The sequence below is a fragment of the Xiphophorus maculatus genome, chromosome 21, assembly GCF_002775205.1.
Source record: "Xiphophorus maculatus strain JP 163 A chromosome 21, X_maculatus-5.0-male, whole genome shotgun sequence".
NCBI classification, from domain to species: Eukaryota; Metazoa; Chordata; class Actinopteri; order Cyprinodontiformes; family Poeciliidae; genus Xiphophorus; species Xiphophorus maculatus.
In genome coordinates, this window is record NC_036463.1 from 7,182,572 (window position 1) to 7,198,712 (window position 16,141).

A 16,141-nucleotide genomic window follows, 5' to 3' on the forward strand; every position below is an offset into this window, starting at 1 on the left:
CATTGCAGAGTCGCGTCAACCAACACAACCCCACAACATCCAGAGCCTTAAGGAACTCCGGGCGGATCTCATCCACCCCCGGGGCCCTGCCACCGAGGAGCTTTTTAACCACCTCGGTGACCTCGTCCCCAGAGATTGGAGAGCCCAACCCAGAGTCCCCAGGCTCTGCTTCCTCAGTGGAAGGCATGTTGGTGGGATTGAGGAGGTCTTCGAAGTACTCTGCCCACCGGCCCACAACGTCCCGAGTAGAGGTCAGCAGCACACCATCCCCACTATAAACAGTGTTGGTGCTGCACCGCTTCCCCCCCCTGAGACGCCGGATGGTGGACCAGAATCGCCTCGAAGCCGTACGGAAGTCTTTCTCCATGGCCTCTCCAAACTCCTCCCACGCCCGAGTTTTTGCCTCAGCAACCGCCCGAGCCGCATGCTGCTTCGCCCGCCGGTACCCATCAGCTGCTTCCGGAGTCCCACAGGCCAAAAAGGCCCGATAGGACTCCTTCTTCAGCCTGACGGCATCCCTCACCGAAGGTGTCCACCAGCGGGTTCGAGGGTTGCCGCCGCGACAGGCACCGACAACCTTGCGGCCACAGCTCCGATTTTTTAGTACCTGTATATTATTATTATTATTATTTTCAAAAGGTATTTTATTTTGACTTATGTCATCGGAACATATATTCTGATCTATTGAATATGACTGTACTGCTAAAGTCCACAAATTAGCAGTATGTAGCTCAACAACGAACAAAAAAAATTACTTGCTGGCGCATTAGTGAATTATTCTGCTTGCAGAATATTTACATCTCTTTGTCTCGTTACATTTTCTGTGAAAAAACAGCAAAAAGTAAATTTTACATTTTAAAATTTTTACAAATAGAAATCTAAAAAGTGTTGTTAGCTTCAGTCTGCTTTGCTTCTAGTCCAAGTTAGCTTTAGCATCTAGCATCTTCGCTTTGTAGTAAAAATGCAACAAAGCTACAATTTAAAGCTAAATCAACAAAGTCAAATAAAAACATCCTTCTTATATTTTTAATAGGCAGATCTTGAACATGCAGTACCTCTGATAACCTCTAGGTGCTGTATTCAAGGAAACTTTGGCTAGTAGAGGGAAATAAATATGTGCAGAACAGGCCTGAACAGAAACAAAATGACAGCTGAAACTAAAATCTCCAGCTGCCGTTTGCACTAAAGCGCAAACTAGTTAGCTAGTTAGCATTACATCACAGCTAGCATCCAGACTAAGTTGAAAAACTTGCAGGTTAAAATGTTTTAAGGATTGCTAAATGGTTTGGTGTGGTCCTCTGTGGCAGTTGCCTTTGTGGGCTCAATGTTGTTGCGTAAGACATAACCGAGAGAATCCGGTTAAAGGAATTTCAAAATAAAATATCCTCCAGACTCAAATAATACATAAAACGGAAATATTTAATTATTTCTTGTGTGGCCCGGTACCAATTGGTCCACGGGCCGGTACCGGTCTGCAGCCCGGGGGTTGGGGACCACTGGTATAAAGAGTTTGTCGCTCCAACACCTCAAGAAGTTTCCTCTGATGGCCGACAGATGATGAGTGCTAGCGCCATGATGCGACCTTCAGCGAATGCACAGCGGTTATTACAAGTGGTCACTTGAGCTGCTGTTGACTTTCAATCATCTCAAACCAGTCTTCTCTTGACAGTGATCCACATTTCATCCTGTGCTACTTGTTTAATGTCTTTTCATTTGTGTGTCATTCTTTGTAAACCAAATAGGTGTGCATGAGAATCCTACAAGTTTAGCAGTTTCTGAAAATCGGTAGGAAAAAGACTAAATTAGGCTGCATGTTAAGAAAAAAAGCAGTTTGGAGGGAAATGCTTATGAGTTAGTTTTGTCCATGTTATACTAGGAGGATAATATCTCTCAGGAATACCAGTGGGTGGTTTTCAACACCTACTGCTTGTCAGTTTCTGGATAAGTGTTTCTGGTTGGTGAGACCTACTGATAATGATTTACTGTGGTTTCTGACATGTTGAGAGGAGATTGTGTGAAGGAATGGAAAAGGAAGTAATTTCCAATGAAGGTCATGAGTCATCCCTACAAATACCCATAAAGACTTGGAACTGTGTGCTGCCAGGTGTTAAATATCTGCTTGTTGATGATGCAAATATATCTTTATAAACATGTGTTGGTAATATGTCACTGAAACACGAGCCAGCAGTGCGTTGCAACTCCCCCCCCCCCAAAAAACGGGGTGCTTGGTGATGCACAGCTTCTTGGTAACTAGAGTCTCTGCAGAGAAAAATTGTCTAAGTTAAGACACAACCATCCGTGTTCACACACAAACATGCACAGGTGAGATTTATGATACTGTTTCGTTGGAATGTAAAGCTAGCTCAATTTCTCATCCACGCTCCTCTTAGAACTTTAAAAATAGACCAAAATGATGAAAGTGAGAATGTGCCTTACAATACATAAAGCTGAGGGTTATTATAGGGTAACGTAAAGAAGTAGACATCAGCAGGAGGCAATATTCACACACAGAGGTGTAATTATTGATGCAAGAGCCAATTACAACTTCATACAGCGCTGGAGAAAATTAAGAGACTACTGCAAAATTATCAGTTCTCAGATTTTACTCTTTATAGGTATATGTTTGAGTAAAATGAGCATCGTTCTTTTATTCTATGAACTAACGACAACATGTCTCCAATTTTCCAAGCAGAAATTTAGTATTTATTTTGAATAATAAAAAAGATGCAGTGCTTTCAGACCTCAAAGAAAACAAGTTCATAATCATTTAGAAACAACACTAATGTTTTAACTCAGGAAGAGTTCAGAGATCAATATTTGTTGGAATAACCAGGAGGTTTTCAATGGGGATCATGGCTTAATTTTTTTCCAGAGCTGTATTTAATGATTAGCTTGGAAATTAAGATAGTAATCCTACAGTAAGAAGCCATTTTAAAATTAGATTGCCATTGTAATAATAAAGTATAGTCAACAGGTTTTACTTGAAACAAAAAAGAAAATCCATCCATCCAGAAGGGATACCACTCATTGTGGTTCTCCCTTCTTTCAAAAGGACCAGCCCAAATCACTCTCCATATGGAGAAATTGTTCTAGAATACAGATGTATGGAATGTGTCTTATAAAACTGATGCACATGATGTACAGAACGTTGAACAAGCTGAACATCCTGTGTTGACAGGTTGTCAGTTTTGTGCTGCCCTGAAAAACACCAGAGTTGGTAAAACAGCTTCAGCTTCATGACAGTGAGGATAACTGACAGTGACTGGAAGTCACCTGTAGGGTTACACAACGCAGGAAACATAACATGCCTTCATCGTTTGTTGGGATTTGTGTTTCTCTGGTCAGGAATATTTTGCGTGCAACTTATATTTTGGTTTTGAGCTTCCCAGCAGGTTCTGCAGAAGGTCATGGTGAAGTGATGGAGCTGCGATGGAGGGTGTGGTGGTCACAGAACGTCCTGTCCCAGCCCTGCTCCTGCATGCTGACAGTGGAATGACATCACTAGTGGGGGCCCTTTTGTCCCGCTTTTCAGGAGCGTTGAAATTTTGCACACAAAGGCTGCGTGGTCCTCCTATCTCCACATCTGAGTGGACGCAGCACTTTTGAAAATCCCTAACAAGATTAAACGGTGGCGCAATCAGCTGTCAGTCCACACAAACTGGCTGTTTCTCAGAAGTCCCATAGGATGTAAGCCCTGCTGTTCAAACTGAACACACAAAAGCCCAACAGAAGCTGCAACCCAGTGGATGCAAAATGTTACCAAGCTAAAGAGCGCTGAATTTCTTTACTTCAACTAGATGTGGTTCTCAATTTACAACTAATGTATATCTAAGCTATTCATTCTCACTGGGTCAGTGCATCTATATTTTCTTGGAATAAATATCTGTGTGAGATTTGTTTGAAATCTGATTAGACAAATTAAATTCTTCAATAAAACCTAAAATATTTTGGTTTTATTGTTTTCAAATCAAATGAAAACAAATCAAACTAACAGTATTCATTTTGTTAGATTAAAATAGTCATAAATGATCGGATTTGGCCCAACTCCTAAATGTACCAGTGTGTTTTTTCATGGATATTATTTTAAAATTCACTTTATTAAGCTCCAGATATGAGCAGCGATATTGCAAATATAAACATCTTGATATATTTTTCTGAACACAGTTCTTAAAAAAATCGTTAACAAATAAAAAGTTATTGATATGATATACTTCTACAGAAAATGCACTTTGCTGAACACAAGCCATGTTGGGGACACATAAATACTTTACTAACTAAAAATGTCTTAAAACAAATTGCATTTATTTTCAACTTGTTGGTTTCAGAATTAAAAAATTCTGAAAAAAATCTGTTAAAAAGAAACTAAGGGACAAACATGTAGAGGTACATTTCTAAAAATGTGGAATATTATGAAAAAGGTCATTTTCAGTCACTATTTAAAAAAAAACTCATCTATTATATAGATTATTTGTACAGTATGTTGGTTAAATATTTCAGTCCTTTAGTACTAATAATTTTGATTACTATGGTTTACAGATAATGAAAACCCAAAATTTGGTGTTTCAGAAAAGCCAGATATTGTGGAAAAAAGAGCCTCTAAATAGTCTCTGTCTGTGTCAGTAGGCAACACAATCATGGGGAAAACAGCTAACTTGACAAATGTCCAGAAATCAGTCATTGACAGCAATGAGAACAATACACAACAGATCATTACTAACTAAGGCAATTGTTCACAAAGTGCTCTGTAAAGTTGAGAGGAAGGAAAAAATGCAGCAGGAAAATGTTCACCAGTTCATTCTGTTAGGTATTTCCTGTGTTCTGTTCTCTGTATATTTTGCTTTAGACTCCTAATTAGTGTTACTATTTTCCCTCTGAGTGGGTGGAATAAGATTTTATTTGGACTAGATCTAAACAATCCAGCACAGACACTTTCAAATCAGTTATTTTGTGTGAATGTTCGACTCTAACATGTTACAAGCACTATGAAAAATTAAACAAAAAGGAAGCAAAGAAGCATGTTTGACATCAGCTTGTAAATAAATAACCAGAACCCCAATCCAAATGTAAACAGTTAAAAATGATGAATTATGTAAACAACTTCTTTTTAAAAGCAGCGTTTATTTCAAAGTAAGTCGGAGGAATTGCGGCTGCATTTCTCACATCAGGGATTTTGAACCAGATTTCTGAAATTGGCCAGTATTACTGTAAGAAATCTTTATGTGCAAAGCTGTTCTATGAAAAAGTGTCTAATGTAAGCTAATGCTCTCAGAGGAGTATGCTAATCTCTCTGCAGCCTCTAGCAGTTTAACCTCAGCAGTCAGAAGGTTAACAACACAGACAGCTGCAGGATCTAATCTGAGTCTCTGCATAATTTTCAGCAGGGAAGAACATGTTTGGAAATTACAGCCTTGAAACAGTATTCATCCCCTAATGGCATCATTTTACAGTGAAACATGATGGAGGCATCATGCTGTGGGAGACTATACTTAAGCAGAAACATGGAAGATGGTCAAAGTTTATGACAGGAGCTAAATAAAGGGTAATCTCACAAGAAAACCTTTTAGAGGCTGCAAAAAAACTTGAGACTGGAGATGAAGAAAACTATAAAACATACATAAAAGTGTTCAAATGGATCTGTTAAAGTCCTAAATCTAAAAGAGGACACTTTAAAATCAATGCTCACTGTTGAATATGACTACGCTTTAGATGTTTTACAAAATAAGAGTACTAAAAAAGGAGAAAACATCCGTCTCTACATGTGCAAAGCTGGTAGAGAAATACCCCAAATGAGTGGCAGTTGTAACTGCACAGAAAGGTCTGCAAAGAATTGACTTAGAGTGGCTTAATGCAAAGGGGTAGTATAATTTTCTGATTTTTATTCATGAAAAAAATGTGAAAATCATGAATAATTTTTGCACCATTTCACAATTTCCATTCTAGCTTGTGTTGGTCTAGCAGGTCACTGCAACCTGCAGCTAGAACAAAATACAGCTATAGCAAAATGTTTTATTTTAATTATGAAGATAAAAAGAAGCTTTTAAAAGTAGTTTAGTGTTTTTGTTTTCAGTTTCAAACTATGCCCCATTTTTAAGAAAGCTACCTATTGTTTTCATTTTCCATATTTATGGAAATGGCTCACTCACCAGGTTTCACTCTACTAAGGATTTTTTTGGGGGGGAGAAATTAGATGATTTATTTTGTTCTAAGATTATAAAGTAGAAATTAACTGTAGTTAAATATCTTTAGATGTCAAAATAAAATATTTGATTAAGTGTATCTTAAAGAAAACAACAATACAAGTGCATAATAAGATACAGTGAGTTTCAGAATGCGTAAGATTAGAAGTATTTGTTTTACTTCCCTAATTCTGTACTTACTGAGGGAACACAGAGTGATGATGTCCTGGAATCGGAGGTTGTGATTGGTGCGTTTGGGTGATATATAGCAGTAAGCATGAGGGCAACAAGTGAAGGATTGATTTCTAAATGAACCAATGGAAAACTCTGTATTCTGAAATGGCCATGTCAAAGTGAAATGATGGGGAAGAGATTTAGATCTGGTTATAAACCGTATTACTCCGTGATGAGAAGAATCCAATAACTCTGCTCATCATGAGGGTCTTCAGCTTATTGGCTCTGGACCTGGATTTGTCTCTTTACACCCTCCACACTGACTCTTAAAGACTTATTGATGCTTTGAAATATATAAGGTAATAAAAAGATTTGTTTCAGAAGTTTTTCTTTGTGTTTAAATGCAATATCTGAATAGTATTTCTTTAAAAGAATGACACCAAGGTTATATTTGTTCCCCAATTACCCGAAAAAATTTCTCCCTTTAAATTTCCATTGAAAACAGAAAATTTAGTAAAAAATAAATTGATTCTGTTTCTGTAAAAGTTTAATGAAAACCTAAAACAAATGATTAATAATCCCTCCACTAATACTGTCTGAAAGTGCAAGCTTATAAATGTTTAGTAATGTGTTATTGATTTTGTTTCTTACCTACAGTATTAGGTAAGAATGTATTTATAGTCACACTTATAGTTTTCAGTATTTTTTCTGTGCACTCCAGTAGCCAAGCAACAACATTTTGTTGCCAAATTCACTATTGTGTCTTTTATGTGATAGTCTAAGTCTTTGAACAAAACATAATGGAGTCAGTGCCTGAAATGTGACCAAGTCTGAAAAATGTCAGTAGTATGACCGGTTTTTAAATATATTTCTGCCTTGAGTTTATTTAATGATGAAGATAAATATATATAAAAAAAGAAATGGACAATCCAAACAAACTGATAGGTTAATAATAAAACTACATTAAACAAACAAAAGAAGAATACCAATGTGCAACTGTCAAATCACTACAAGCGATTATTTGTCAAATCAAAGGCTTAGCGTAGTATGGTTGACCTCGTCACCCACCTGACCCGGCACAGTCGTGCCTGGATTCAGCGGAGAGGGTCAGGCTGGTGTTGAGCCCTGTGGTTCAAAGGTGAGTGTAAGACAAGTGTTATCCTGGAAATTAGACCAAACTAATTGTCTATTAGTCCACTTTAATTATGGTAGAAGCAGAAAAACGTCTGGTTCGCCCATTTCAAGGCCATGACACCAGTCATTGATGAGCGGTGGCGGGGGGGCCGTGGGGTTGGGATAGAAAATTAGATTATGCATGCTACAGTGCACTGGCCACAAAAGCAAATTCCCAATTTAATTAACAAGCAAAGACAGTCTAACAAAGATCATCTACTGTATTATACCTCCAGCTTTCTTTTCCACTTCAGCTTTTTATCCTGCTTATATCCCCGTCATTCAATTATTTATAAGGTAATTTAATAGTTTCATTTATAAAATTAGCAAACACAGTGAATGCTTAATGTTGATTGGTCCACATTTATAATTCATGCTGGCCCCAGAGGTGAAACCTGACCCCTGTTAAGTTGCTCATTGCTTTGGCTAAATTCCTGCGTCGATGCCAGAATAATAATTAGCATATTTAAATGAGCTTACAGCTAGTTAACAGTCCAGTTGACTCCCTCCTGCTTCATGTTAAGCTCTGTCAGCAGCCTGGATCTCCATCTGCAAGCCGCTGACTCTCCCTTGGTGAAAGGTTTAGCCGGGTTGCTTTGATCAGATAAATCCTCATGCCAGAGGATGGACTAGAACCTTCCTCTCTTTCTGCTGAAAGACGAAGACACTTGGTTCCTCTCCTTGGGTACGCTCACAGTATCACAGAATCTTATTTCTGAGCAGAAAGAAACAACAACATGCAAAGCACTTAAGATGTAAGATGTTGTGAGTGCACTTCAGTTTGTAGTGCACCTTTTTTTTTCTGGAAAGTGCACTCAGGAGGGGAGGAGGAGGAGTGCAGAAGTGGCTTTGACATGCATGAAGAGGCCGATTGCTGACTGGGATCTGTGCATAAACCCGCTTTTGTTCTAAATATGTTGTGCCGGTCACGGTCCTTATCGCAGTTCAATGTTTGCTACCCATGACTCGACCCACATGTGAGTGTGGAGAACACTTACAGAATATCATCCTGGAAGCAGTTCCTCACAGTGAGGAATTTCTATTTTTGGATGAACTGGTGCATTTTCTGCTAGGGGAGAGTGAAACCGTCTTGACAGCGCTGAATATTCAGACACATGTAAAGTGTTACTTTTAGTGGATTTTACAGTAAAACATCTGGCTGGCTTCCTTAAATTAAGCTATTTGTGGCCACATAATTACAGTCTAGACAGGCTTGTGTGTATTTGAATGAATTTAAAACTTTTATAAACACTTTGAATAGTGAAATATATATAATGTAGTCAGCTTAGTTTGTGTTTATGTACATACACACTGGTTCTCGACGTAACATGTTTCTATGATGTAGTTCATTCAACAAATCAACTTAAAAACAAACATTTGCTTGAAGGGAAAAAGGTTCAGAAACCTGTGTGCAGCAGATTAAGAGAATGCTTTAGTAATTGGGCTTTTTAAGTTCACACCTGCCATAAATTACGTTAAATGCCATTAACCTTATCTAAAGTTCAGCTGGACCAGTGGGATTTGCCTGACATTTGCTCATTTGCATTTTTGAGGCAGAAAACCTCCAGGAATGCATCATTAAAGGAACTCCAGGAATATCCAGGAAGTGTAAGTTTTGTTTTAATTCAAATCAATTCAGTTTATTTATGTAGCGCCAATTTACACCTTGCCTCACTTTATAATAAAAAACCGAATTCAATCCAATCATACTTCCATTGCAATTGATCCTAGTTATCAAACAATTCAGTCAAGTTCAGTTTATTATCAAAATTGGTTTAAAAAAAGAAGGAAATCCAGCAGATTGCATCAAGTTATTGACTTACAGCGCTTATAGGGATGGTAGATAATTGCTTGCATTGTCTCGTTCGCTTTGCAGCAATCTCTCATGTAGCGACAGTGGAGAGAAAAAACCTCCAGCAGAACCAGAACCTGGTTCATTGTGAATGCTCATCTGTCTTTGAGAAGACACAGCAGATATAAATAAAACAAAAGCACAGATCTAGAAGTGCTTTCTATGTCAAAAAAAGGTAGTTTAGTGACAGTAGCTCCTGTAGTGGCTTTATTTAGAAAAGAAACATACTGTACATATACATGCAGTTGGTTGCAGAAAAAGTCTAGACAGGGTCAAGTGCGTCATCTATATAAGGATCATTTTAATTTCACTAACTAAAACTCGGAGCTGGTTCTATGGGTCAGAAGTCTGACTACTTTTAGAAACTCTAGGAATCACAAGCCAAGGAAGAAAAACTGCAAAAACTGAATCATCACCCAGCAAATAAACTGTATTTGTTTCCTCCTAAATGAGTCATGTTCTTGAAGTAACCGCTTTAAAGGTTCATCACTGTGCCATAAATATTTCTTATTGTTTTCCAGCCATAGAAATAGTTTTAAACCCTTTCCAGACTGATGGATGTCATTTAGTTTCCTCTGATCCTTCCTTGAACTTCTGATTTTTGTGATATTTTAACCCACTTCATGTTGACACACAGATGATTTAATTGACTCAAAAGGTCAGGCAGTAATCAGACATTGGATGTAAAAATTAAACCACAAAATTAGGTTAATTGCATCTTATTTGTGACTTAGCAATTAAAGAAAATTATATTTTTAAAAAAGGCCAGGTTATTTTCAGTATTTATTGTTAATCTGACATGTTGTCATCTATGTGTTTTACGCTACGGCTGCAGACGCATCCCTGAAACAATAAATCTGTTCCTGCAAGTAGGACTGAACATGGACCCTTGAGATAACAGTAAGCGCACTTAATGCCAGGAAAACTGGGCGACATATGCTGGTGATATAATCTTAATGTAGACACTTACATACATCTGGTGCAAGGGGGTTTGGTTTATGCTTTCGTTAATGCGCATCATGTTAAGTTGTATTGTTCAAAGTTGCTTCAATAGCTTGTTGTTTATAACAATGTTGACATAGAGTGATGAACAGGGCATCATTGTATTCCTTTGAGCCTTTAGAAAAGTTTGAGAAGGTTGAACTTCTCCCAATCAGAATCAGATCCATTGACTACATGACCACATCCTACTCGGATGCTCTTTGTAAAAGAGAAAGTGCATCAATCAAATTGTCTCTTGAGGGACGCTGTAAAAGGGATTGGCGTTACACAAACAGTAATTTGACTCATCCTGGTTTTAAAGGGGGGCCCATGTGTTATCATGTTGCCCTCCTGTGTCGAAGTTCGCAGCGGGTGTTGACCGGGACTCCCTGATCAATCTGGGATTGTCTCCCCGTTCGGTGCAGAGAAGCCTAATGGGAAAAAATGTACCACCTCATCACCACCTCCCAGGGTCGCCATAATGGAGCATCTATGGTCATTAATGGAGCGTACCTCCCACCTCAAGAGTCTCTATTCAGTCTCTGTCATCATTCACGGCCATCACTTCCTCAGAATTTAATGGTTTTGGAGGTTCCTTTTATCCCTTTGTCTCTACGCCTCTGTGTCTCTTCCCCATTTAGGAGCCCAAACTGGAGTACGGGCCATGCTAGTTGGGTGTTGGGTCTGACCTCTGAACCCCCTTCACTGGAGGCTCCTTCAGCTTTGTTTTGGGCCTCCGTCCCCCTTGCCAAGGCGAATCAGACCCCGGGCGGGTCACAGAGAGAGGGAGCCACTGGGGGTCTCATTGTCTTCCTATTCACATCATAGATAAGTGGACATCAGACGCTCCCTTATAGCCACACACACTGAAGGCACAATTTCCACACAAAGTGACAGCTCCCATTGCGAGAGGAATGCATGTGAATTGAGGAGGTTCAAAGAAGCAACAACGTAGGAGTATTCGCCGTTTCTCCCTCTTTTCATAATTTCGTGCAACTTATGCAACAATAGGAAAGATTACCGTCAAACAATTTATTCTGCTGTGAGAATTCCCTATGAAGCATACTTAATCCATCAGGAAAGAATCTATATGAAGCTGTGCAAAGCGTTTTCCACCTACATTAGAGAGAAACGCTTTATTAAATCAGTGATTCAGCAGGATTGACCAGTGCAGGCTTATTCTGCCTTTTGTGCTTTAGGGGGCAGGAGAGAACCAGAGGAAAAAGATAAGAGCCGTGAAGCTGGAGCGAACCTGTGGCTGGGGGGAGATTAGGAGGTAACTCTGAGGGGAAATCTGTCCCCCACCCCCATGTACATATTCTGGGCCGAGACCAGCAGATGAGGATTATTTCAGACTATAGGGAGGGGGGGCGCTGAGGGCGTTGGCGAGTCTTTTTGATGACGCTCTGCTTTTGAATAAATGGAAATAAGGTGCAATGACTAATTTAAAGGGATCTTAGACACAATATGTCGTGTAAATTGAATAATAACAGCGTTTTCAATAAAACACTGTTTCACAGTTTACATAAGCGATGCATTCTGCCTTTTCATACAATTTGTTGTCATTTATTTCTTTTCTATTCTACAGCTCTAATGTAGTGAGATTAGAGCATCAAAGCCTCCCTGTAGATCCATTGACCACTCATTTCATCAGCTCATCACAGGACATATTGCTGTTTTGTTAGCCCAGTGAAAAGCAGCTTAACAGGTTCATCCTTCGTGAAACCTGCTGAGAGTTAGAGCTTTAACCCAATTGGAGTCTGTAATAGACTTTCCAGTCTGACCAACAAACCACATCACCACAAACCACAAACTGGGAATTATTTTTCTGATGTCAGGTAAGAAAGAACAAGTCAAGTCTGTGATTCTGTTCAATAAGACGAGGGAGATAAAATAACAATAGATTAAATAAAAAATATCGGTGTTTTCACACTATTTACCACGACGTAAGTGGGAAAAAAAGGAGTAAGTTTCCACCAAAAAACTCAGAAATTTTGAGATTAATATCCAAAATTTTCTAGACAAAAAAAGGGAAATTTCTGAATTTCAAAAGGAATTTTCTTTTAATTTTCAAACTCATAAATTTCCATATTTTTTTTTTTTTTTTCTTCAATTTTCTTCAGTATTTTGGTGGAAATTTTCTGTAATTTTTTCTACTAGAATCCCATCATAATTTACTTATACAATTGTATTTCAACCCACTAAAAAAAGAAAGAAAAGAAAAACAATAGTTGAAGCTGAATCCTGACTTGTTTCCAATTACACGCAAGTTAGCTTCAGCCCTTAGTTTACATTGAACTTAACTCAAGTTAATATCAAGTAGCAACAAAAGATGCTGTATGTTTTTCAATCATAGTGGTGCTAACAAATGAATCTGACAATAGAGGCCAAAAATAAATATTAAAGTTTAAATGTTTGCATACACGTTTTAACAATAACTTCACACAATGAGAATATTATATCACTGTTGCCAACTCTCCTGCAAGGAAAGTAGCTATTGGCTGTCCTAAGAGTAGCTGGATGACATCATCATCTAATTTGCATATTTGCTCAGACTCTTGGTATTTGCAACAGCAACAATCAAAGCAAATCAACTCAAGTACAACTGGAACAATTTCCACTTTAAAAATCTTTATGTATATTTTTGCTGCAACTAGTTTTATTACTATAGATGGATCAAGCAAAGCATTAGAGAATGAGCATTCTGCTATATAAATATGAATATAAATAATTTTGTGTTATACAAAAAAGCATTAGTTCCAGGGGTGGGTAATCCTGGCTCTCGAGGGCCAGTGTCCTGCAACTCTTAGATGTCTCCCTGATCCAACACACTTGAATCCAACAGCTGAATCACCTAATAAATGCAGTCAGGTTCTCCAGAGTCCTGCTAATGACCTCATTATTTGACTCAGGTGTGTTGAAGTAGAGATACATCTGAACGTTGCAGGAGACCGGCCCTCAAGGCCTGGAGTTGCTCACCCCTGAGCCAGCAGCCACCTTTGGAGACCATGCAAAGCTTTTGTGCATCTGAACAGTGTTGCCTTGAAAGTATTGCTATTTATTTCATGTTTAATTGGTTCTTTATAACAAAATGGGAAATAATGCAGAAAAACACCCAAGGTGAAATAAATTAGCATTATCCTTTAAACATGTTAAAGGAAAAGAAACAGAACATATTGAAAAAAACTTGAAAAAGACATAAAATTTCAAAGCAACTTAACAAAACAGCTACATTAATACTGAATATTTCACTATTTTAATAAGAATAAAAACTCATTTGTATTACAACGCTAGCCGTAATTAATTACATTCTTTATAATAATGTATAACAACACACCATGTGAAGTGGAGTGTGTCATTGTTGCCACACTGTTGGTAAGAAACAGATGATTTAAAGATCAGCAGGGTTTTACTTTTACATGTTTTTCCTCTCAGTTTTCACTGGCTCAGAGGATCAATAGAACATCGAGGTGCCTCATTCGCCCCCTCTCCTCTCTGCCGACGTCATGGAAGGTATGATGTCATTGCCAGAGCACACACACAACACATGCTCTCACCTGGTTTCTGCAGCAACCAAACCACAGCAGCTTCCTCCTCCCTCGATGTTGCAACAAGTGTTCAGTGAAGGGGCCCATGCTTACCTAGAAAACACGGGAAAAGGCAAAAAAGAAAGAAAAAATGAAGTTGAGTTAATGTTAGATCTGCCATCCGGGCTGTGATGGACAACAAACGTTTCTACTTTGCTCTTGTCTTTTTTTAAACTCAAACCATAGAGTTTTGTTTCTGCCTGTGTGACTCAATACCAGCTACAATAAAATGCTCTGAGGTTTTAGATTCGACAGCTTTCACTAACCGCTTTTTTAACACTTGAAAGTCTCAATTTGTCACACTTTTTTTTTTCTTGCTGCAACTGAAAGGAGTAAGGAAATAAAAACCTTTCGTTTAAAATATGTACCTGTTTCAAATAAATATGTCAGCATTTTGGTAGTGACTTTACATTGACCATTGCGCACAATAAGAACCAGAACTTCACTGTATTTCCTTTGGATCTTGTTTTATATTCTATCACAAAGAAGTTCATAATTGTGAAGTGAAAGGAAAATGATCTGTAGTTTTCAAGGTTTTTCACTAACAAAATTAAATTTCAACTAAATATCTAATGCAACCAATTACCTTCGAAAGTCACTTTATTAGTAAAGTAATCTGCTGTGTAATTTAATCTGAGTATGAGTCCAGCTGGTCTGTGAAGGTTTTAGACGTTTAACACTTTTGTGTTAATCTGACAGTTTGTCCAGACTATTTTCTGAAAATGGAAAGAGGATATTATTTCTGCAAAACTACCAAGATGGTGGCAGTATCATTCTTTAGAGATGCTTTTCTTAAAAAAAATAATGTTTAAATTTTTTAAAAGATTTGATACTAGGGTGGAGGATCACTTCCTGGGAGGACCACAACACAAAACATCCAGCCAGAGCAACAATAGAATGATTTAAATGAAGGAATATTCATATTAAGAATGGTCTAGTCAAAGTCCAGACCTACACAGCAAAAATACAAAATCTTAGGAAAAATGTCTTGTTATAAGTTAAATAATCTGCCAATGAAACTTGAACTTTTTCATCCACATTAAGGAATTATTTACTTAAAAAAAACTCATATATCTTTCTGAAAAGTTACTTTTAAGTTAATTTGACTTATTTTAAGTGCACTAAGATATTTGCACTAGAAACTACGTAGATAAAAAATACTTGGTAAGATTTTGTGTTTTTGTGGCGTAAATCAAATTGAGAATCTGTCCTAAGACTTGACAATTTCGTACTCAGACATTTTGCATTCAACATTTTCACTGACACACTATGCTGTTTGAATATTGTACAAAAGTAAATCTCTTTAATACATGTTTGGGACAGTATTTGACATGGAAAGGAAAATTAATTATAGGAAAAAGAGGGAAAGCTCAAAACATTTACGTTAAATGTGACAAGACATATTAGGCTGTGTTCACACTGCAGCTTAAAGAGACCCAGTTAGGAGTATTTTTGCTGTGGCCGTTCACACTTACAAATAAAAGCCACCTGTATGTGTTTTGCAGCATGAACGGGCAAACGACCTGAAAGTGTCCCGCATGTGCAGTAGAGAGCGCAATAGCATCAGCGTTATCAGTGAACTCCCAACCGCCATAAAAAGAAGAAGTGCTCAGTGTTTGTGGACGTAAACATGGTTGCTAACGGTGGAGCACAGCTTATGCATTTGAAGTTGCTGTCCAACCGAAACAGCATATTAACAACTTAATCCTGATTATAGTCCATCATGATTGTAGTTTTTCCTTCCCGCTTGCGCGTATCAGGATGCAGAATAGTGACATTTGTCAAGTATCGGTGACGTTCAGGTCGGATGAGTGCGACCTGGACGTTAGGTTGCACTGAATGGGATATGTATCGCATCCCAAAGTGGTCTGGGTTGCATTCAAAAAGAGTCCGACCTGTTCAGACTGTCATGAAAAGATCGGATACAAGTCGCATTATGTCAAAAAAAATCGGAATTGGGTCACTTCAGGCTGCAGTGTGAATGCAGCCTTAGTTAAAACATCATATTAAAACTAATTTAAAATCTCACCATTTTGACCTACTAAAAGTATGGATCAGTGCTTTGCTGCATTTGAAGTTAAGTGCGATGATGTGACACCTAACAAGAAGCCAAGCAGGAACTGGAAAAAAGCAGCCAATGTCCAAAGAAAACCTTGGCTGAATGTTTATAAAGACAATAAAGTGTGGTACCTCAGAAG